The following is a 24192-nucleotide window of genomic DNA, read 5'->3' on the forward strand; positions in this document are numbered from 1 at the left end:
GGGTAGACCCAAGGCCCAGAACTGTATGTGGTATCCTGTGGCTTGTACTTGCCAATAAGAAGAGCCCATTACAATTTTATTGGATTTCTGAGAAATAAACAACATATGCGTTTGGTAAAAATACAGTGACAATAAAAGCAAATAGCTTGATGAAAGGAGTCCTCAGTGAGCTGAATACCCTCTCCACCCACTCTTGTTCACCCTATGGTCAAATCGTGTTTACAAACGAACTCACTGTTGCCTCAAAACTTTCATCTTAAGTAGGATGAATGCAGCCCAAGAACAGATCTGAATTGTTTCAGAGTAAAAATGTTGATCAGGGAAGCTAAAAATGGCAGAGACTGGAAACATTGTGATGGAAGAATCATGCCATATCAAGGTGGGAGGAGATATTTTTAAGGCGTTGTTGCGGGTGGTAGATCTGTGAAAGCAAAAGCCGGAGCCAGGATTTCAACTGGGAGTCCAGTAGTAGTACAATTTGCTAAGAGAAGTCCAAAGTACTGACAACACTGACACAGAAGGCCAGCCATTCCCACATGCGCAGGACTTACTGGCAGAAATGTAGCAAGCCTCTTGATACAAAGTATACACACAAGGACAAACCATCCCTTTTGGGCAGGGAGCAAGGTGTCATCCCTTTGCTTTCTTTTTTTTTTTTTAAGTTTGTTTGTTTGTTTGTTTGTTTATTTTGAGAGAGGTCAAGACAGAGCGAGTGAGGGAGGGGCAGAGAGAGAAAGAGAGAGGGAGAGAATCCCAAGCAGGCTCATGCTCTCAGTGCAGAGCCTGTCAGGGGGCTTGAACTCATGAAACCGTGAGATCATGACCTGAGCCAAAACCAAGAGTCAGACGCTTAACTGACTGAGCCACCTAGGCGCCCGATGGTGGCATCCCCTTTTCTGAAGGGAGGCAGGGACCACATGGAGGAAGATGCAGAGGCTTAACTAGGTCACACTGGAACTATAGAGCCATGCAGGTGCTGACCGTTAAGCAACTGTAAGAATTTGAACTGAGGGGCGGCTGGGTGGCTCAGTGGGTTAAGTGTCCAACTCTTGATTTCAGCTCAGGTCATGATCTCACTGTTTGTGAGTTTGAGTTATGCGTTCGGCTCTACGCTGAGCAGAACCTGGTTGGGAGTCTCTCTCTGCCCCTACCCACCCCAGTCAACATAAATAAACTTAAAAAAAAATTTGAACTGAGAGCTGAGAAGATATATGGAGAAAAGAGCCACACTATTCATCCCTAGGTTTCATTTTTTTTCAATTGTGAACACAAAAACACCGGACACTGTAGAAACCATAAGTGACAGCCAGTTTTAAAATATGACTCTTAAATATCTAGTCACCTTGTAAAATCTTTTCATGTCACAACCAGTCATTGTAGAAATAGGAGAAACTTTCTGGGGCTATCTAGTCAGAATGTAGCGTGTCTGTTAGTCATCTTTAACCAGTCGGGGGCCTATTCAGTCTCTTAATGCTATTTTCTCACTGCTTCCATGGTTGCATGTTTCTTTTGCAGTGAAGAAACATCCGTGGCATTATGCCACCACTTAATTCTTATTCTTTAGCTAAATTACCCAGAATGCTAGTGAATGCAGTGCCCCGATTCACTTAATTTTCTGCACATTTATGAGATAGTGGCACATGACCCATAGTAAGCACTTAATTGACATTTTTAAATGATTGGGTACCTATCATATGTGAAAGTGTTATTTCTTGCTCAAAAAGTGCAAGCTCCTTCCAGACATGATAGGATTTGAGGATTTAGGCAATAAAGAGGAAAACCTCCTGGATTTTGGATTTAGCTAGCATTTGGTTTGAATGTGGGAGCAACATTTACTGGATGTATTATCTTGGGCAGTAGTTAATCCCCTATGCTTCCGTTTCTTCGTCTATAAAGTGTGGATAATATTCTTTGGGAGGGGGTTGAATATACAACATGTATGAACCATGTAGGACAATGATTAGCACATAGCAAGTGCTTGATAATATTATTTCCATTTTTCTCTCTGTAGTTAACTCAGGACCGATCACAGAACCATTTGAGTTTTGGCCCTTTGGAAAGTCTTGAATAGAGTGAAATTAATATGCAAAACTGTTAACATTTGTCAATTACAGATGGTCGTAATAATGAGCATGATTGTATCTATTTCTATTTCTGTGTATGTTTTACAATTCTGAAAATTAAAGCAAAAGTAAATAAGTAAAAAAATAAAGTGACAGATATCATTAAATAAAACATCTAAAATAAATTAATTTATACCTTAGTAAATAAAGAATAGTGAATTATTTACTCAGTAAATATTTGTTCATAGTTCAGTTGTTCAATAAATATTTGTTGAGTAAATACTATGAACAGGACTGATGTCTTACGGAGTTTACAGTCCAGGGGGAACACAGATTAAAACAAACATAAAGGCATCATACACATGATCAGGAAAGTAAAGGGGAGATACAGGGTTGTAAGGGGTCACATAGGAGGCCTATTTTGCCTGAATTTGGGAGGTTAGGGAAAGCTAAGAGTAATTAATGATATGTACGAGTACGTGACGTATAAACCAAGATGTGGAGAATGAACAGGGTGAACTATACCAAGAGTTGCGGGTGGGGAGGGAAGTCCTTTGCACACGAAGAGGGAAAAGCATGTGCAAGGGCATAGAGGCTAGAAGGGGTGGGGGATGAAGAGTGCTTCAATACGGATGGAAGATAGGCTTCAAAGAAGAAGTGGTAGGGGGAGATGAGGCTTGAAAGGAGGTCAGGGGCAGATTGTGAAGGGCCATAGAAGTTTCATGCTTCCTGGGGAAAGTCTGCCCACCAAAATATCCAGACCTTTGTCTGCCACTGTGGGTGGCAGTCTCCATTTTTGTGCCGATGTTCTTGGTGCTTAGGAACTGATAATTCAGTGCTTGAAGTGTGATGGAATGCTGTGTTTTCTGGGGAGCCTGAAATCATGCCGCTGCTATTTTTAGTGGACAGAAACTTACTCTAAGTGCTTCAGGTGAATAAAATGAGTACAAGAAGTAGTTCTGTTTCTTACATATTTTCAACTTAAGAACGTCCACAGATGGATTGAAGCTATCCTGAGCTGCAGTACATTTCTGCCTGCCATCAACAGATTACTAGCAGTGGGTTGTTTAATGTCCTCCTGGCCTTAACAGAAAAACAGACTTGAAGATAGCCTTTGGGAACCTAACTTGTAAGTAGATGAGCTTTGTAATAAAAAGTTAACGCTGTCATATTTTTCTTGGACTGCTGGTGTCCTCTTGCATCAGATGGATTAATGTTTGTGTCCCTGATCTTGAGGTTAACTAGAGTTTTTGAAAGTAATAAAAATTTTTACAATCTGCAAGATTTTTCTTTTAACAAAACCAATGGCATTTGTCCATTATCCTGTGGAACTAGCACAAATAGCGTTTGGTTTGGAGACTCTGGAATATAGTTGCACTGGGGCAGAAATGAAGAAGAGTCATTACATTCTAATGACAGTCATTCACAATATCTGATCGTGTTCAAACACAGGACCATTACACATGGTTCCATAATGGAAAATAAACGGGGCAGACAATTCAGTATACACAAACCATCTGGTGACCTTGCCAGTGACTCCTCAGAGAGGGAGTTGATAGGAAAACTGATGATCTGAGATTATGATTTGCCCAAAGTTGGAGAATAACATCATTAAACTTGAATTCCCAACTGTTGCTTCATGCACTTGGTTTTTCACAATTTTGTAAGATTCTCAAGCATCCTAAGCTTTGCCAACTCTGGTTGCATGATAAAGCTCCTGGCTGCTTTATTTTAATTTGGGAGTATACTTTTTATTGTCACTTGAATTTTTCATGATGACAGTGTTCCCTTCCTTCACTCCCTGCCTTGACCTGCCTCTTTCCCTCATTAATATTGAAAGAATTAACATCAAATTTAAAAGTGGGACGTTTGAAGGAGTAGATTATCTTTATAGTTTGTTATATGTGTCCAAGAAAAAAATCCTTAAGCTATAACTCTGGGTAGCATTTTTCTTTCCTCCAGTTCCATTTTTTTTTTTTTCTTATTTAATGTGATCAGTAGTTCAAAGCAGAATCTATTCTTGGCTCCGTTTCCACCCCACTAGTTTTGACTTTTAGATGTATATGTGGAGTCTTGTTCTCAGAGGAAGATCTAAGGAGCCCCTGTTATAAGCATGGGGTTAACCACCATAAGGCACAGCTGGTGCAAATCAGCATGATGCAGCAATAGCTCTGGCAGAGCCTGTGTTTAGGATTAAATAGTAAAGGAGAAAAGGGGCCCTGTACTATAGGATAGAGAAGAAGGGAAAAGCTAAGGAGGGAGAAGGGGGGATATCGAAAATAAATAAAAGAGGGAAGACGTCAAGAGAATGGGGGTTTTCCTAGTGACCTCATAAACAAGTAGTAAGGAAGAGGAACCACATAGTATGTAAGATATATTAAATAAAATGGTGTTCATATATAATGCTTCATGGTTTGGAGAGATTTGGGGGCATCTTATTTTAGAGAGTATGTTCCAGGTCTTTAGGGGGTAAACAGAAGAACTGTGGATAGCTTGATAGCCCACGAAGAACTGGGTAAGGTAAGATTCTTGAAAGATGTTGGAAAGAATAGAAATTCTAGAAAGGGAAGAGGGTGTGGACTCCATAGCTCAGATTCTCTGTACACAGTCTCATTTGATGTATGGCTTTCATGGTTCAACCATGCCTTAGATTTTGAATAAAGATATACATGGTCAGCGTAAGTCTCTCTGGGTAGGGTGACATACTTTCTGAGATCATTAAAAACAGGCTCAACCTCCAGAGAATTAGTTATTAGTTATAGCTCTCCCTGAGGCCTGGCTTCAGTGCTTCTTTGAGGGCAAAGCCCCCTGGCAGAACTGTATGCCTGGCACTGTGGATCTGGGAGCCTCCAGTAGACTTCTTTTGCCAGTCTTTCAGGGACCACCTGTAGGTAATTGAAAGCAACAGAGAAGGCAAGACTCCCTCCTCCCCTAGTGGACAGACTCATGTTCTAAGTGAGCAGTGTGGCTGCCCATTTTCTGGAATCAGGGATTAAAAGTGGTGATTCTTATTTGTGGCATTGCAAACTTTGCTTATCTTGAGATCAGAGAGCTTAAGGTTGCAGATGTACTCAGATTTCAAAGTATGTAAGATGGCCCCCAAGGCTAATTCTAGGTCAAGGGGAGTGTGTCAGATAGCCCCCAAGGCTAATTCTAGGTCTTTATATGTGCTTCAGATATGGGTGCATATGGTATTTCAGATACTGTTTATGTGTGCACGTTACATTGGAGAAACTTCAAAAACAAGGAGATAGATAAAAGCCTGAGGAAAGAGTTTGTAAATTTGTTTCTTTTTATGAGTGCTGGAAAGGTATCACTGTTGGGTTCTGTGACCCAACTGGGGAGGGGGGGGGGTAAGTATTTAATGCATAGTGTGTGGGTGAAAGGGAAGAACTGGGGCAATTCCAGGAACTATCAATTAATAGAAGAAAAAGATCAGTATCTAATTAGTGTGAAAAATACTCAGATCAAATACTCAGATCAAAAAATACTCAGAACTAAAATGTTCATTCAGTTTAGTTTTTATGTAAAATACTTAGTGAGATATAAAGGGTATAGAATTTGGTTCTGATTTCCTCCCCGGGGGAATACCTGTAAACAAGTAGGACAGCCTTTACGTGCTAAAGGAAATAATTTTATTTAAGAATTATCTTAGTGGGAAAATGGGTTTGTTGTCAGTAGGACAGCTTTCTGAAGAAGAAATGGGATCTCTCTGAATAGGCAGCTATTTGCTGTCTGATGACCAGTCTAGCAGTTGTGTGGGGTCATTGAAGTCTGCTTGGTGTTAATGTTCTTGATCTCTTTGGAACAGACACTAGGGGGTGTTAATTTTAACATTGTTGACATGTTCTGTGTCATTTTTCCAGGAGCATGATAAATTTGAACTAACACATCTATTTTACTTTGGATCAGTACCCCTCGCCATCAAGGGCATCCATTTTTGAAACAGATGTTTGGGTTGAGGGATGCAGGATGTGGCCATGAAACAGATCGAAACTAATTGGCCCTCAGGGTAAATAAGCTCATGACCTCAGCCTCCTTAGCCCTGTGCTGTAACTAGCTGAAGTAACTTGCCCTGGGGGGGGGGGGGGGGGGGGGGAGCTTCCCTGAAGAAGCTCCAGCATTTGGAAATTATCCAACAATGCTTGTAAAGTTGCTGACCCACCCTTTTCTGCCCTAATATTGAATGACTGGATGGTTGAGAGAGAAGAGGGGAAAATTTCATGCTTACCCTGGGAATGGTGATCCTGGGATCAGCCTCAGGTAGAAAATAATGTTAAAGTCATGCTCTTTTATCAGATTCGTATCTAAGCCAGTGTCAGTGGATATTTTACTCAGGTAAATGTTGACAAACTTGCTCCATAATGAAAGCCCCGGAGGTGGATTTGGGCCAATGGAAAACCTCCAGGTACGTCACAAACAAACATTGTGTGACAGGTGAGACTTACCATACGATAGACTCTTTTGAGTCTCAGTCTTGCCTTATCTCTTCACACTGCTGGGATAAGCAATTGCATATGCCATGCCAACCAGGAACATGAAGTGGATTGATGAATACAAGTTCAAGACTGTATGCAGAAGCGTAAGGTTTTCTTTTTCTCCCCAGGCCTGGGAAAACAAAGGAGTCATGTTGTTCAGTGGCAACAGCAGCTCTTGAAGATCTGTTCTCTAAGGCTGGTTTATATTTTTCATCCTTCGAGGTCTCTTGCTAAGTAGCTTTGTCAATATTCCCTCCTAATACCTCTCTTCTAGGCTTCTGATTGGCCAGCGGGGTGGGGGATGGCTAGGAGCGTGCCTTTTGAATCTTTCTGGGGACCTGAGATGACACTTTCGTCCCTCATATTCTCAGGCAAGGGCTAGTTCCTCTTATCAAAGTCCCTTTTCTAAAGTACAATAAGTAGAAAAGAATGAAATTCAATTAAAAATCCGGATGAGGAAATTATGACTCTTCTTCTTTCCAGTTCCCCCTCCGCTCCAAAGCACAGTTAAACACTTTCTGCAGGGGCCAACTTCCTCCTCTGTGTGGACAAGAATGCTTCCTCTTCAGCTCAGCTGGCCAGGGGTATTATTGATCGCTCTACCAAAATCTCTTTTTCTTCCCTCGCTGGCCACACGCTCAATTGCTGTTGAAGACACTAACTTAGAAACCCTGTAGAATAATAATAGAGTATTTGTTATATTTTTAATAGTGGGGAATACAAATAAGAAACCTAAACTGGTCCCTGATCTCTCTCCCAAATGTACCCTACCCTGTTAAGCCACCTTTCCACCCCTTCTGAAGTCCTTTATCCGGAGTTAACCACTGCTAACCATTTCTTGAGATTCTTTCACAAGAATGAGTGTAATGAGTGACTGAGTGTAATTATGTGCCCATCTCCACATATGTGTGCATTTTTTAACACATAAGGGATCACACTGTGTCCACACACTGTTCTATAGCTGGCCTTTGCTCCTTATGATGGATCTTAGAAATCTTTCCATATTGGCACGCACAGATCCATCTCATTCTTTTAACCAGCCCATAGTAAGCCATTATATGGATGTGTCCTTGTACTGATGGACATTTTGATGTATTTTTAAAACCATGACAAATAATACGTCAGTGACCATCCTTGTACACATGTTTTGTTGAAATAGTCCATGGACATACACGGGATAAATTCCTAGCAGTGACATTACTCGTTCAAAGGGAATGTATGTTTTTAATATTGGTAAGTATTACCAAATTGTGCTTTAAAAAGGTTATGCCCACTTAAACGCTCAAGATTATAAATATCTATTTTGGCTAGGAAGAAAAATAATGTTTTTGCAGACTTGTGTGGCTGGTTTCTGTTTCTATTCTTAAAGAGCTCTCTGGGTTTTAGCTGTTGGACATCTGATACATAAAGAAATGATGCTCACGTCATCTACTAGCGGATCCATCCAGCTCCAAAGCCAATCAATTGAGTAGTTCTTGTCCTACACTTTAAAAGTGTGCTGGGCTAGAAGAGGATGTGGGTTCTAATTATGAGGACTGTTCACCGGGGCACTATGTCTCCATATACGTGCCACAAGGACACCCGGGCTTCCGTTCCTGCAAAGCATCTGGAAGATAAGGCTTGGCCATTTCATGCCAGCTCAGGCACATGGTATTTTAAGAGATAATCACCAACTCTGTTCCCCATCAGATCTGTGAGGCAAGAGAGAGTCTGCTTTGATGCCTCTAATGGAAACTCAGCACCTATAGCTTCATCAGGGAAATGGAACTCATCATCCAGATGCGGAACCAGAGGGGAATGATTAACCACTTGAAAGCACTTTGAAGCATGTTTCAGCATTGTTAAATGCTTCTTCATAAAATCCCGTATTTTGACGTCTGGCTGGCATCATAGGACTCCTGATCATGGCCTAGGATTTGACACTATATTTTTACAGTTGAACAGGAAAATTAGACATGAAAGCCACTCAGATGTCCAATATTAGAGAATACTGCAGGTAGTACAGACATTTGGTGGGTGGATTATAATTATTTTATTTTATAGTGTGCTGTCGTTACCGTACAGGGATTGGGTGAGATTGTTGTCATGTTTTCCAAAGTGTCTGGAGCTCCTAAGAAGAAAGCTGGGAAGTGAGTACAAATAATGATGAACAATCTGCTAAACTCATTCCCACCACACTGTGGCACAGACCTTGGCAAAATGAGGATGCAGTCAGGTCTCCGTGTCTAGATGCACCTGCCATACGGTGTACAAGAGGCTGAGTTTTCTGCAGGGTGCTAGACGTCACTTTGCCCACCTTAATCATAAACAGAAACACTTGTGAGTCCATGCCTTCCCCACTACCATTGAATTTTTAAAAGATAGCCAGTGGAGGGAGTAGCTGTATTCCCTGGGTCCTTGAGTTTCCTTGTGTCAGTGGGGAAAGCTGCCGTGCCCCCTTAATCGCACTTGTGGACCTGGTAAGTGCCCGAAGGAAGGACGGAAGGGATCTGAGCCGGGTGAATGAATTTATCCCAGCTCTGTTTTGGGGAGCCATGGGACGTTGGGGTGAGGGAGGGGGAGACCAAGAAAGAAAGAGGGAGGGAGGGTGGGAGGAGATTAAAAGTAATAACTCCAAGAAGAGAGGCAAAAGGGAAGAAAATAAGGAACATATATATATATAGAATAATATTATTAGCTAAGGGATTCTCAGTGAATTTCCTTAAAGTCTACAGGGACAAGGAGCCCTTATCCCCTATGTTTCAGGAATGATTTGATTAAGGATGCTAAGCAGGCACTTGAAAGTGTGAGCTTCTTCAGTTATAATCCTTGATGGACCATTACTCATTTTGCAAAATTAAGCCAAATCTCTCTTTCCCGCTTTCCCTCTCTCCTATTTTGCTTTGCTAAGTAATCAGACATGGATCTTATTCCCAAGATGTTTATTTATAGTCTTAGAAAGATAAGACATTTAAAACAAGTAGGAATGCAATAAAATCCATAATTGAAGCCCAGATAATGAGCCACAGGAGTTCAGAGGGGGGAAATGTAATTTCCAGTCAGGGTGGGGAGGAGATTATGATTGTCGTATTTTTGGACTCAGTATTTATGAAGAATTCCTCAGTCAATGGGGATGGAATGGGAGAAGGCCCTTTCCAGGCTGAGCGGTTGGCAGGACTCTATCAGGGAGGTATTTAGCATGAGGCATGAATAACAAACAATGATTAAATTATTTTGACTGGAGTAAAGGGTACAGAAGGGTAGCGAGAAAGATGCTTCAGTGGTAGGTGGGGCGCTAATCTGCAAGGCCTTGAAAGTCAATTGTCCAGCTCACGACATTGCTAGAAATAGCCTGGCTCACTGCCAAAGATGGTGAACTGGCAGAGGCTAGACCTGCCCACAGGGCCAGGGCAGGAGGAGAAGGAGTCTGGGCTGACAGACAAGGCATTGGAAGGGATCGGCGTGGGAATACGACAACAGATGACAGGCAGTCACCTAGGCAGGAGAGCTGGTATTGCGAGGTAGGTGACAAATCTCCAGGTTGGGAGGTACTCGTACTGGGACATATACAACAGGTGGCACTGAGAAATGTGATCAGGAGTGAGGGAATAAGAAAGTGTGTCAGCAGTTAGGAGGCTCCAGCTGCCACACTCAGGTTTACAGGCAGACTTCCAAGCTCTGGAAAGAGGAAAGAATGGAATGGAAAGCAAGAAGCGGGGCCCCCACCCCAAAGGGACCGGGCAGATTTCCAAGCCGGGAGTCAGACCTGCAACACGGGGCCTTCCCAGCAGTGGGAGTGGCTAGTTGCTCCATTCCAGAGCGCTGAGCGGAGCTCTTCTCGTTCCTTCTGCAGAAGGTCACGACTGCCCTTGGATGTCGGGTCTGCAGGTGGGAGTGAAGAGGCCCAGCTGTGCAGAGGGGAGGATGGAGATGCTGGAGAGAGGTTAGGGTCCCTTGCTGGCTAAGGAGTTGGGGCTTTATTTGGCAGGCAAAAGGTAAAAAATGGGAAAAATTAAAACAAGGGAGTATCTTCATGAGAGCTGTATTTGAGGAAGATTAGTTTGATGCTAGTGTGTAAAATGGACTAAAGTTAAGTGAGTCCTTACCTGTAACAGATTTCTTCTCTTCCTCTTCCCAAATACACTTCTGTCCACACCCCTAACACTGTAGGTTAAATAAACTATAATGTGAAAATTAGCATAATTAAGTTAATTAATAAAATACTAATTTCACCTGTTTCTTTTTATGTTTTTAATGTGGCCTCTAGAAAAGTTAAAATTATGTAAGTGGCTCACATTGTATTTCTATGGGGGCGATGTCCCTCGAATCCTTTCTCCCTATCACAGTCAGATCTTCTTAAAATACAAATCTCTTGGGGCGCCTGCGTGGCTCAGTTGGTTAAGGGTCCAACTTGGGCTCAGGTCATGATCTCACGGTTGGTGAGTTTGAGCCCCGCATCGGGTTCTGTACTGACAGCTCGGAGCCTGGAGCCTGCTTTAGATTCCGTGTCTCTCATTCTCTGCCCCTCTCCCGTTCACGCTCTGTCTCTGTCAAAAATAAACAAAAACATTAAAAAAAAATAAAAACAAAATATGAGTCTCTCATGTAACGCTGCTGTGTGGAACCCTTCGATGGTCTCCACTGCCCCAGGATCAAGTCCAGAGACTTAAACATGGCTCCCAAGCTTTCCTAATCTGACGTCAACCTTGTCTCTTAACTACCCTTCTCCGCTGTACTCATCCTTCCAGCAGATCAAACCATACTCAGTTTTGTCTGTGAAATTGCTTTGTTATTCTCAACATTCATGCCATTCTTCTTCCTGAACTGAGCGTTTTTCTCCTTTCTCATCAGCTGACTTTTGCTTCCTTTCCATTAAAGTCTCAGTTTTAGACATCCCTGACTCCATGACTCTAGAACAGGCGCCTCTACTTGATGCCAGGGGCCCTGCCATGTGCCTGCTCCATTATAGCCTTCTCACATTCTTGGTAAGGTCTTATTTACCTGTCTCTCTCCTCCCTAGACTGTAAGTTCTTTGAAAGCAGAGACTCTGTGTTGATCCCCACGGCATGTCCAACACTTAGCTCAGTACCTGGGGCATAGCGGCTGCCTGCATGGTTGTATGAATGAACAAATGGGGCCATCATGCCAGGCAGTACAATCCTGAATCAGGATAGTGGCACTGGGAATGAAAAAGATTAGACACTCATGAAAGAGCCGGGAAGGACAGAATTCTTAGTACCGGCAACAGTGTGCATGTACCTACCTCTGATTACTAATGGGTATGAGGAACTATTGTACTTTATAAGGTGCCAAAAGTCCTAAATAATAGAAGCAACAGCAAAGAGGCAAACAAATGTTCTAAGAAAAAAGGTATATTTTTATGTTATTTTGTTATTTTCTGTCATTTAAAAAAATTTTAATTCCAGTGTAGTTAACATATAGTGTGAGTTTCAGGTGTGCACCATAGTGATTCATCAATTCTATAGGTTATTCAGTGCTCATCACGGTAAGTGTAACGTGTACTCTTCTGAAAATAGCATGATGTTTGGAGTCAAAAGACTTGGGCCGAAGACATGACTCTTGCATTTCCATTGTCTCCGTAGTCTTGACATTTCAGTTTCTTGGGTTATAAAATGGCGATAGTACTTCTACTTCTGGGGTTGTTGTGAAGATAAGGGAACTGATTCGTGTAAAATCACTCTGCAAATTGTAATGATGGAAAGCGCTAGCCAGTTATCAACACCAAAACACTGATGCCTTCAAATTGGTGATACTCATGCCATGGTGACTAAACCGTCCATAATCTCGACCTACCCCAAGGCATGTGAACCTCAAATAAACGACCCTAGCACAGAGAGGCTTGGATAGTCTACGCTAGATGAAGTTGCCTATTTCTGTCAGTACGACTTAGGGAATGCTGTGGGGAGACAGTGAGCAAGGGGTGCAGTGGGCACACGTGCCCAGGTGGTGTGGCTGGGCTGGGCTGGGTGGCCTCCTTCTCTCTGCCTGCTCTGTGATGACCTCACATTTGACTTCTAAGCTTGGGGTCAAACCTTTCCCCCTGCTCGGATTGTTCTCTTCGCTTCTGCCCTGCTTCCCTAAACCCCTTCCCCGCCATCTGGGAATTTCATTCATACTTAAAGTTTTCAGGAGGCTCACAGTCTTTAGTATCTAAAGTTGCTCTTTCTTCCCTTAAAAGAGAGCCCACTGTTTGGTCTTCTCTCCCATTCCCTGATCGGATATAGCGCTAACACTGAGTATTTCCAAGGTGGGGCTTGAAAGATGCCCTTCCATCCAGCCTGTATTCTTGCCCCCAGATATGTGCCAGACTTTTACCTGGGGTGTGCTAGGATGGCCGTTCTAAGTGGGACAAACTGTAATGCTAGCATTCTGACTTGGAATTTAGTCTGGATGTTTCCACAGAAGTCCGTAATCACACCCTCCCCTCTCGCCTGCTTACTTTGTTTGTTTGCTTGTTTGCCTCCCTTACTTTAGATCCAGGGCCAGTATGTGCAATTCAGGGCTTTACACATAGGATGTGCTCTATTAAAGTCATTAAAATAGTTATTTATTTACCTGACCCTTCACGGAGGATCATTTGAGGGATTATGGGATTACATAAAATAAAACAAAAGCATGCCTCGTGTTTCCAAGGGACATGCATCCAGTTGGTACATTATGCTAGTAAGATGAATTAGTGCTCACAAAGTGAAGATATAGCAGGCACTACTTCTTTATAAGGAAAAACGAACAGCTTATTTGGCATGTTTTGCGACCTAGTGTTTGATCTGTGATTCCTCTAAGTCTAGGGCCTTCCCCAATTCTGTTCCTTCTGCCTGGATTGGTCTCTCCTCTGCCTGCACCCCATTCTTCTACTACTTCTAATTCTATCTCGGCTTTCAGGTCTCACCTTAGAGATCATTTTTTCTGGGCACAATTCCCTGAGTCCTACAGGCACAGGCCTAAGAAGGTACAGAAGGCCTTACAATGAGTTCTATGTCCTGGAAAGAGATTAAATTCACTGTGGGTGTAGGTTCCAAGGATTCCAGGACAAAATTGGACCTCCCAGAATTTCATCATGACAGTGAACCATGTGGACCAGGGCCTCATCCTCGACGGTAAAACGGTAAGATAGAAAAAGCCTGGCTCTGACTGTGATCTCACAGAGCAAAGTTGCCACACCAGGCCTGGACTGCCTATCTCCGGACTGTTTTACAAGAGAGAAATAGAAGTCCTTCTTGTTTAAAATGTTATAAATTTGGCAGCTCTTTCTGCCCATGGGCTCTGTCCCCATGCTTTAATAAAACCATCTTCTTTTTTCTTTTTTTTTTTTTTTTTTGCAATCAATCAATCAATCAATCAATCGTTATAAACTCTGTTACAAGCATCCAAGCCTATGTCCCAATTGCTAACCTGCTAAATATATTGTACCTTCTTAGGGCAGCTTGAGTCTGGTATAGATTTAAGAACTAATCAGATTGAGGGATTTCTCACTGCTCACCCAACCCCCACTTTACCTGCAAGCCTTTTCAGGTGGGGAAGGCCGCAAACTTAGCGCAAGTTGGGCTCGTATGCCAAGAACACCTGCTGGTCTTCATGCTAAGATCATACAGACTTCAGCCAAGGGTGGTGTGGTTTCCTGAGACACAGGGTGTGCTAATTTCATAGGAGGGAGTCCTGGCCAGTCACAGGAGAGAAGTTCCTTTGTATAATGTAAAATATGTGACCTATTTGGTTACAGGAACAAAGTCTTACTTGTTTTGTCATAAGGTTGCTACGTAACTGACAATTGTGCCATCATTTCTTTACAGTGCCCTTCTGTTATTTCGGAGAGAAGTCATCTTTTGTGATTAAAGTTCAAGATGAAGGCCAACCTACCAGTTCTTCCTCCTACAACACACATACACCACCTAATATTCCACCTTGCCCTACATCCACCCCAAACTCCTCATTCTGCAACACACACAGGCATGTACACGTGCATGCACATTATCTTTGAGGGAAAACCAGGGTAGGAGTGAGGGCTATGGGCAGCTTTCTAGAGCAGCAGCTATTCGCCTATCTAGAAGATCCTGAATAAACCAAGGTAATAACTCCACCCCCTCTCCTGCCCCAAATGAAACACATTTTCGTCCTGTAGACCTCACTTCATGTCTTACACAAAGCAGAATCAGTATGGGTTAGCCTGAATTGACTCTTCCGGCTTAACATGAAAGTAATAAGAACCAAAGATGTGCCTACATTTGTTCCTGGCAAAGGCAATCTATGAGATATTTTCTGATTTTTTAAAAAGACATTATCTAATTGATATACAATCCACAATCAACTCTCTAAAGCGGTAAAATTCACTTTTCTTTGTGTTTTTGTGTGTTTCTGTGTGAGTAGTTCCTCTATTTGCAGCATATTGGTTAATTGTTGTTAAAAGTCATATGTCTGTTATGTATGGTTTTCTTTTCTTTCCACCTTCTCAAAAGTTCTCCTTTAAGGCAGAAACTTTCCATTCTTGGTTTCGTCCAAAAGACAAATATTTCTGGGAAAACACTGCATTTAAGCTATTCAGCAATCCTGGTGTTATGTAACTGACCACAGTAAGACTTTCAATTAACTTTGGTTACATTTTATTGAAGAGTGTCACAGAATAGAATAACCGGTGATAAGTTTTTTTTAAAAAAAATTGTATGTTTTTACACAGGGAAAACCCTCTTAAAAATATGTATAGCTTCTTGCGATAATGACAGAAGATAAACTGCTTATCATTTGAAGTATTCTACAGTCCACTGACTGTATTCCAAGTCTGACTTTCATGTATTTGAGAAGTTTTAGTCACAATGAGCTTCCCTTCAGCGTTAGTTTCCATAACTCAAGCTCTACTTGTTTTTTCTTTCCCTCTTGCTCTTCTCTCTGGTTATTTTTGTTTGGTGTTCAGTTGTGGGTGCATCTTGACACTGTTTAGATTCTGCTTCTCCACTGAGGAGGAATCATGTGAATTCATGCTTTCAGACAACTTCCTGTATACATTACTAACTTGCAACTACTTTCTTCATTTCTAGTCTTTATCTTTCCTTCCTATCACTCTTCAATATCTTTTTTTTCTTTCCCCCCAGATCTGAACTGGTAATATTTTTTTTTCCCCAAAGCAGAATGTCCTTCCCATTTTCTCTCTATTTTAATGTCCCCTCGACAATCCCAGTGTGCCATTCTTAAAGGCATTCTTGCAGGTCTGTTCTTTCCCCTCTCATTTCATTGCAACACGCTGCTTATCATTAAGCTGCAACATTCATTTTTCCAAAACGTCAACCCTGATTCATTTCTTTAGTTCAAAGCCCTGGCCTCAGCCTCGGTGTTAGCTGTTTGGCATGTACTTTACCTTATTGCTTCCTATCAGATCGCTCTACCTCCGAGCTGTCTCCCCACCGATCCCCGACTCACCTGTGGACAAGTATTACAATCGCCTTGTTCACCCTCTGTTGTATCATTTCGATATTCTCTTACAAAAAATGCAAGAATCTCTGCCACCTGGGTACTTTACCCAAACCTCATGTCTCTTGACTGTCTGGGTCTCTTCTCCAACCAAATACCATCCTTTGACCTGCCATCTCTCCTACTGAAAGTCCTCCACTTCTTCCTCCTAGTTCATGTTTCTCTTTGTCTTCAAAGTGGTGGTTAACACAATCTCAATAAAAACTGTAATTATCTGTGAGTCCTTTATGAATGAGTGCCTCCTGATCGAGGTTGTTGGTGTCCTCTCAGTGACACATCGCTCAGTGGACCCTGTTCTCTTAATCTGTACTTGCTGATCTGTGGCTCTATGGGTAATTTTTCATTTTATCCTTTTATGTCTTTTCTCTGCTTTCAGAGTATAAACAACCTTAAGGTAGAGACAATATCTGAGATTTATTTATATCACTCAGCAGCAATTACAAAGCACTTACTGAACGTACAGCGTGGCTTTATGTGTCTGTATCTAGCAATCGATCATAGTTATTTACATCTATTTACCTATCATGTGCTAGGTGCTGTGGGAGGTACTAGAAAACAATGATGAGAAAGAATTTAATTACCTTTGCCTTCATGGAGTTTGGGGGAAACAGATATTTATCAAAAGATCATACAATGAAATGTAAAATTACGGCTGTGGTGACAGAGAGAGGAACATGGTGCCATCAGAGCACATAAGAGGGGGAATTTAACCCAGTTGGGAGAGCTTTGAGAAGAGGGAGGGATGTCCCCAAAAGGAGAATCACATGTGTAAAGCCTCTGTCATGGACCGGGACCAGATATAGTCAAGATATTGAAAGATGGCTGGGTTGCTGGAGCTCAGAGCATGTATGTAAAGTACATGGGAGGAGTCAGGAGAGGTAGGCAGGGGCCAGCCTAGGCAAGACCCTGTGGAATATGAAAAGGATTTCGGTTTTTATCCTTAACAATGGGGAGCTATCAGAGGGACTTAAGAATAGGAGGGGATGTTATGGCGATTCAAAAATATCACTATGTGGAGGTAGAAGGAGGTGGGCAAGAATACCAGGCACGGTATCTTTCTGTGCTGTGTAGCAGCTCAGTAAATGGTACTCAATGACTGAACAGTTTGTGGAGGCTTTGAGTTCTTTCTAGGTTCACTGCATCATGAAGTTTTAGCTTCAAACTGCAAAATCTTGAGTTACTTGATGTATGGGTCTGAATTGTAATATAATCAGTCTCCTTTAGCTTTTGCGAATTGTTGATCTGATGAATAACAACAGACGATGTTAGCTCAGAATTTACCTCCGTGCTGGATACTGTGCTAAAGCCTTGATGTGTATTATCTCATTTACTTCTCAGTATGGGCCAGTGAGGAAGGTGTTTTGTATCCCTATTTTGTATGGATTTAGAGATGTTAAAGACCTTGCTTCAGAGAGGAGTGATGGATCTAGGACTCAAATCTAGGTGTTTCTGACTGCAGCCCTCACTCTTAGCCACTATGTTACAGCAGTTCTAGTTCATTCGAGCTTTCAGTACTATTCCATTACCTTTATTACAGAAAAAGGATGTTCCTTTAGCTCTGAAACAAGGTACGATTAGGCTAATTGACCAGAAGCTCCTTCCAGAATCTTGGTCAAAGCCCTACATGGCATCAGGTCCCCCATTCTCCACTTTGCAGGATGTTTGATTATATATCACACAGACCGGGCATTATGTCTGAGCTGACTGTTGCATGTTTTGATCTTTTCAACCACGTGAATAAACCTCTGTTGTCCTTTTTTCTTTTACAGAAATCTATAATTAGATGAGGTAATCATGCTCATTAGCCCAAGTTACAAATAGTATTCCAATAACCAACTTCTTCCTCAGGCAAGCATCATCAACATCAATTAAGAGTAACTGCCAGCAATTGGTAAACTATTAGTTGAAAAATGTTTGCCGTAATGGTCAGAGGAGTCCTTTGCCTTTGGCCTGCCATCTGTCTTGTGCTATTTGTTTGTGTTTCTTCTGTCTCCACTTTTCTGCCTCCTATGGCAGCCTCTTCTTTAGTTGTAATGAGTCTGTCTAAAACTAGCTTGTAATTCACTTGCCTAAATAAGAAAACCTAATAACAGAGCATTGAAAATTTTAACTTATGGTATCTCTATGATAATTAGTAAAATTACTTGGGGACCTCAGAAAATGGAAGCAAATCATCTTTGACCAAGCATGACCGGTTCTTACCCTTTGCAAGGCAAGGTTGAAAGCTCAAGCAAAGAGTAGGTGAATGGGGCAACACCGGTTAGCAGAGCTAGGAACAACCGTAGCAGGATACCCTGCTGATTATGGGGAGATGACTATGGAAAGTTCTTTGATGAACAACACAGCCTGCGAGACTGGAGAAGAGGAAGAAGCATTTCATAGGGATGTTGAAAGGATTAAGGTGTCTGCAGTTTGACAATACATAGATGTTGTTGGAGGAAAGGAGTCAAGAGTTGGCAGATTCGTGTGTTTATGTCCCCTACCAAAAAGTTTTAGGGAACTACATATTGCGGAAGATATGGTTTGTAAATAAACTATTGCACAATGGCTATTATCGATTTTGCTCAAAAGTGGGAAAGGTTCTCAAACTCATCTGTTTAGGTAAGGGCTGTGGGCAAGTAGAGGTGATAAGCACCCAGCACTCCTAAGGTGTGGAAGGAGAATCCTGACCTCTCACTTTTTAGTTTTCTTCCCATATTTGTTGTTGTTGTTATTGTTTTCTTAGGACCGTTTTTCCTCTAAACTTTAAAAAAAAATTTTGTTAATGTTTTATTATTATTTTTTATTTTTGACACAGAGAGAGAGAGAGAGACAGAGCATGAGCGGGGGAGGGGCAGAGAGAGAGGGAGACACAGAAACCGAAGCAGGCTCCAGGCTCTGAGCTGTCAGCACAGAGCCTGACGTGGGGCTCGAACTCACAAACTGCGAGATCATGACCTGAGCTGAAGTCGGATGCTCAACTGACTGAGCCACCCAGGCACCCCTAAACTTTTGACTGGTCATAGGACATTATAGTCTGGCATTGACTTTGAGGACAAAACCAAGGCCTTCCCATTTCTTACCATCTTATGCTGATATTGCCAGTTTCAAGACAAGTGTGTCAGTACTTATTTCCACGTACAATGTCCATTATACTTGCACTGCCTTTATTTTTCTGTCATGCATTACAACTTATTATCCAAGAAAACAAGGAAACAAGCAAACTTGTAAAGAACATGCCAGGAACATGTGGGGGGTAGGGAGGGAAGGAGATGCATTTTTATTCAAGGCCTCTTATATCCCAAGAACTCGATTAGGTGTTTTATACAGCATGGTTTATTATGTTAGGTGTTTTACGTAGTATAGTTTATTTAACACTCATGATGAGCTTGAAGGGGACAGATGAGGACACTCATGCTGTGAGAAGTGAGGGTCAGACACTTGGTTGGAAGCTTCTAGAACTCAGATTCAAACTCTGACTCTCAGATGCCCCCTCATTTAGCCAGGCACATAAGTATTACTCTGTGGCATGCTGCCTATGTAAGTATACATAGCTTTTGTATTTTTCACTTTTTCTTGCAGCCAGAGAGGTAGAATAAAATCTAGGAAAGTGTGGTGTCAGAGAGGCCAGTGAATAGATACATGAATGAAGAGAATATGTAAACTACGTATTTCCACTTGTAGATACATTCTCTTAAAGAATCTGCTACTTATATTTGCTCTCTTTTTTTAATGTTTATTTATTTTTGAGAGAGAGAGAGAGAGAGAGAGAGCGCATCTGAAGCAGGCTCCAGGTTCTGAGCTGCCAGTACAGAGCCTGATGGGGGGCTCAAACCCATGAACTATGAGATCATGACCTGAGCTGAAGTTGGACGCTTAACTGACTGAGCCTCCCAGGTGCCCCTGCTTATATTTGCTCTTAACCGGCTCTCTATTGGCTCTGGTGAAACTGTAAAGTAAGCAAGTTTCGTCCTCCAATTTGGCGTTCTTCTATATATCTTCCTTCTCTCCTGTGACATCCTAGAATCCTTGTATTGCTACGGACTTATCAGTGACCACCAAATATGGCAACAGAAATAGGCAACCAAATAGGCAACTATTCCTAGCAGTATCCTATGCTTTAAGGATAGATCACACACCAAATTTTTAAGTGTACATAATGTTAACTGTAAGCACAATGTTATACAGTAGATCTCCAGAACTTTTTCATCTTGAATATCTGAAACTTTATACACATTGAACAGCAACTCCCTATTTCTCCCTTCCCCCAGTCGGTGACAAGAACCACCGTTACTTTCTGCTTCTAGGAGTCTGACTATTTTTGATAGCTCACGTAAGTGAAATCATGCAGTACTTGTCCTTCTGTGACTGGCTTATTTCACTTAGCATTATGTTCTCAAGGTCCATCCATGTTGTAGGCATATGACAGGATTTCCTCCTTTTTTACAGCTGAGTAATATTCTGTTGTAGGTATATACATATCACATTTTCTTCATTCATCCATCCATTGATGGACGGTTAGGTTGTTTCCACGTCTCAGCTATTATGAATAGTGCTGTAATGAACGTGGAAATGCAAATGTCTCTTTGAGATCCTGGTTTCAGTTATTTAGGATGAACACCCAGGGGTGGGATTGCTGGGTCATGAGGTAGTTCTATTTTTAGTTTATCGAGTCAACTCTGAAATGTTTTCCATAATGGCTGTACCAATTTATATTCCTACCAACAGTATACAAAGTTTCCCTTTTCTCCACATCCCAGCCAACGTTTTTTTTCTTGTTTGTTTGAATAATGGCCACCTAATAGGTGTGAGGTGATATCTTATTGTGGTTTTGACTTGCGTCTCCCTGATGATTAGTCATGTTGAGCATCTTTTCATATGTCTGTTGGCCATTTGTATCTCTTCTTTGGAGAAATGTTTATTCAAGTCCTTTGGCCATTTTTAAATTGGATTATTTTATTTGTTTGTTTTGTTGATTTGTAGAAGTTTCTTATTTCTTGTGGATTTTAACTCCTTATCAGCTATGTTGTTTGCAGATATTTTCTTCTATATGATATGTTGCCTTTTCATTCTGTTGATTGTTTCCTTTGCTGTATAGAAACTTTTTAGTTTGATCTAGTCTTGCTCATCTATTTTCATTTTTGTTGCCTGTGCTTTTGGTGTCATATCCATGAAACCATTGCCATGACCAATGTCATGAAGCTTTTCCTCTATGCATTCTAGGAGTTTAGTGGATATCCAGTTTACCCAGAACCATTTGTTGAAGAGACTGTCCTTTCCCCATTGTTTGTTCTTGGCACCCTTTTCAAAGATCACTTGACTGTATATGTGTGGGTTTATTTCTGGGCTCTCTGTTAGATTCCATTGGTCCATTATTTGTCTGTCGTATACCAGTTCCACACTGTTTTGATTACTATAGCTTATTAATATGTTTTGAAACTGGAAAATGTGACACCTCCAACTTTGTTCTTTGTTTTCAAGATTGCTTTGGCTTTTCAGTGTCCTTTCTGGTTCCATATGAATTTTAGGATTTTTTTTTTCTATTTCTGTAAAAAATGCTATTGCATTTTTGTTAGGGATTGCATTGAATTTGTAGATTTCTTGGGGTAGTATGGATATTTTAACAATAATTAAGTTTTCAAATCTATGAACACAAGATGTATTTTCGTTTATTTGTGTCCACAAGTGAATTTTTAGAATAAATGAATTCAATAAGGTTATAGGATGCCAGATTAGTGTATAAAAATCAATTGCATTTCTATATAAGAACAACCAACAGTCCAAAAATGAAATTAAGAAAATAATCCCATTCACAATAGCATCGAAAAGAATAAAAACTTAGGAATAAACTAAGCCAAAGAGATGAAAGACTCATACACTGAAAATTACAGAACATTGCTGATCTCCTTTTAACAAAACTTGACCTGTCCTCTAGGACCCTGCCAGATCATGGGCAAGCTAATCTGGTAAATAAATTCAAACTTAATTATAAATGGCTTACTGGTTTATCCTTCCCACATATTTGCCAGGAGTATTTTAACCCAAAGGTATGTGTAATAAGGTAATACTGTCTGAGCTGCCTACAGGTGAAATATTTTTAAATGAATATTTTGAAAATTGTAAAATGCAACACTTAATGCACTATCTAGTATAACCAGACCTGTGTGTGTGTGTGTGTGTGTGTGTGTGTGTGTGTGTGTGTGGTTAAGCATTTGAACAACATCACATACATTATCAGATATAAATAAAAAGTTATTCTTGGAAAACCTCTCTGAAATTATAATGCAATTTAGTAAGAAGACATGATTTCAGGGTTCCCCACACTGCATACATATATAACTTTTCAGTGAGTCTGGAAAAAAATACAGTTTGGGAAGAAATGCAATAATAAGGGAATAGAACTTTTTGATTACTTACCATTTGCTAGATATTTTGCATACATATTTCATTTAATCCTTTTTCGAACTCTGTGAGGAGGTAGATGTTTGTCCCTTTTTACAGATGAGGAAACTAAGGCTCAGGGAGGTAGCGCCCAAGGTCATTCTTTTTCTTTTTCTTTCTTTTCTTTTTGTTTCTTTTCCGAGAGAGCACAAGCAGGGAAGGGGTGGAGAGAGGAAGAGGGAGAATCCCAAGCAGGCTCTGCACTGTCAGTGAGGAGCCTGATGCAGGGCTCGAACCCACGAACTGTAAGATCATGACCTGAGCTGAAGTCAAGAGTTGCATGCTTAGCCGACTGAGCCACCCAGGTGCCTCCAACTTCACTCTCGACGTAAGTGTGGATTTGAAGCTGGATCCACTTGCCTTGAAGCCTGTGTTTTCACTCTATACACCAGGTGGCCAGCCAGGGAATTGGTGGAGAAGAGGGTGACAAGATCTGAAACCGGAGTGGAGCATTATGAATTATAAGCTGCCCTGTCTGGGAAGGCTGCACGGGACAGGCAAGGCTGAGAAACTGCTTGATGTCCCTGAAGTGAAAATTTTTCAGTAATCTCCAAATTTACAGCCCAAATCAGGTTACAGTAGTGGTGAAATTAACTAATGGCTGGCTTAACTGTCCTCAGGTGCATCTTGAGGTCTTTGAGATCACGGAATAGGTAGGTCCTCTAAGGGTGGACCGGGGGCCTGAGGATGGCATAAGGAGGAGGGGCAGGTAGGGCGTCCACATGATTTTCCTCTAGACACTGGGGACACTCTATCCTGCTGATCACAAGGAGGATCTGGTCTATGTGCTGTTCCTTTTTTTTTTTTTTTTTAAATTATAGAAACAATCACTTCAGTTTCATAAAAAGAGCATTCACTGTCTCCACAGTTACTGAGCTGGGTAGGTTCTCGTTGTATAAGAGGAACTTGGCTGAGTGACTTCAAGATGTTCTTGAATGTCCCAAATCCTTTTGTTTCTCCTTGATGTGTTTTCACTGTCGTTTATTCTGTTCTCCTGGGAACATCGGTACACATGACTCTCTAGCTTTGCAGTTCATGATATATTTATTATGAACCAAATCCTAGCCTTATGCCTTAGCATGGCAATTAGTGAGAGGTCTTTAAAAACAAATTGAAAGGTGATTAAATTCAACTAGTATAAGATGTGAGCTCTGAGGATTTTTTTTTTTTGGAATTGGCATGGAATTCTGTCACGTGCCATTTTGATTACATTATCATCTGGTATTATGCTGTTGATTTATTAAAACTGGATCTAAGAGATGTTATAATCTTTTGTCCTGGTAGTAGATCTTTCTGTTATGACAAAACTCCCTCTAACAGTCTCCTCGTGAAGGGCTCTGTCCTTGCTGTTACTATCCCGCTGTGTCCCTACAGTAGGGACAACTCAACTGATGGCTGTCTCACAAAGACTCACAGAACCTCCAGGGCCACTGATGGCCCACTTTCCGCGCTGTCAGCCCCAGCAAAACCCTATTCTGCTTTGTCCCCTTCCCACCCACGATGGCCAGTTACTGTGGATGAGCCTTATCATAATGGGTGGCAGAAAGAAGTCCAGAGCAATTTCCTGTTGGCAGCGTGCTGATGCGCGACCGGGTAGGGCCCCTGGGCATGGGTTTTGGAATATCCTCTGACCGTTTCTTTTTTGCCCTAATGAAAAACTTCCTGGCTTCTAGTACTGCCCCTCTCTTTGGGGGCAGCTCTGATTTAACCTAAATTCAGTAGGTAACAAAAGTTTTCCCGACCCTCTCCTCCCATCCTTTTGGCTCTGCCCG

General features: G+C 41.5%; 1 protein-coding gene across 2 annotated transcripts in view; it reads left to right on the forward strand.

The window, feature by feature from the left end:
• The window catches only part of RGL1 (ral guanine nucleotide dissociation stimulator like 1), a 256412-nt gene that overhangs the window by 105572 nt on the left and 126648 nt on the right, over positions 1-24192 (forward strand). The window lies entirely within an intron of this gene.

Source organism: Panthera pardus, unplaced genomic scaffold, assembly GCF_024362965.1.
Source record: "Panthera pardus isolate Hobbes unplaced genomic scaffold, ASM2436296v1 HiC_scaffold_21, whole genome shotgun sequence".
Taxonomy (NCBI): domain Eukaryota; kingdom Metazoa; phylum Chordata; class Mammalia; order Carnivora; family Felidae; genus Panthera; species Panthera pardus.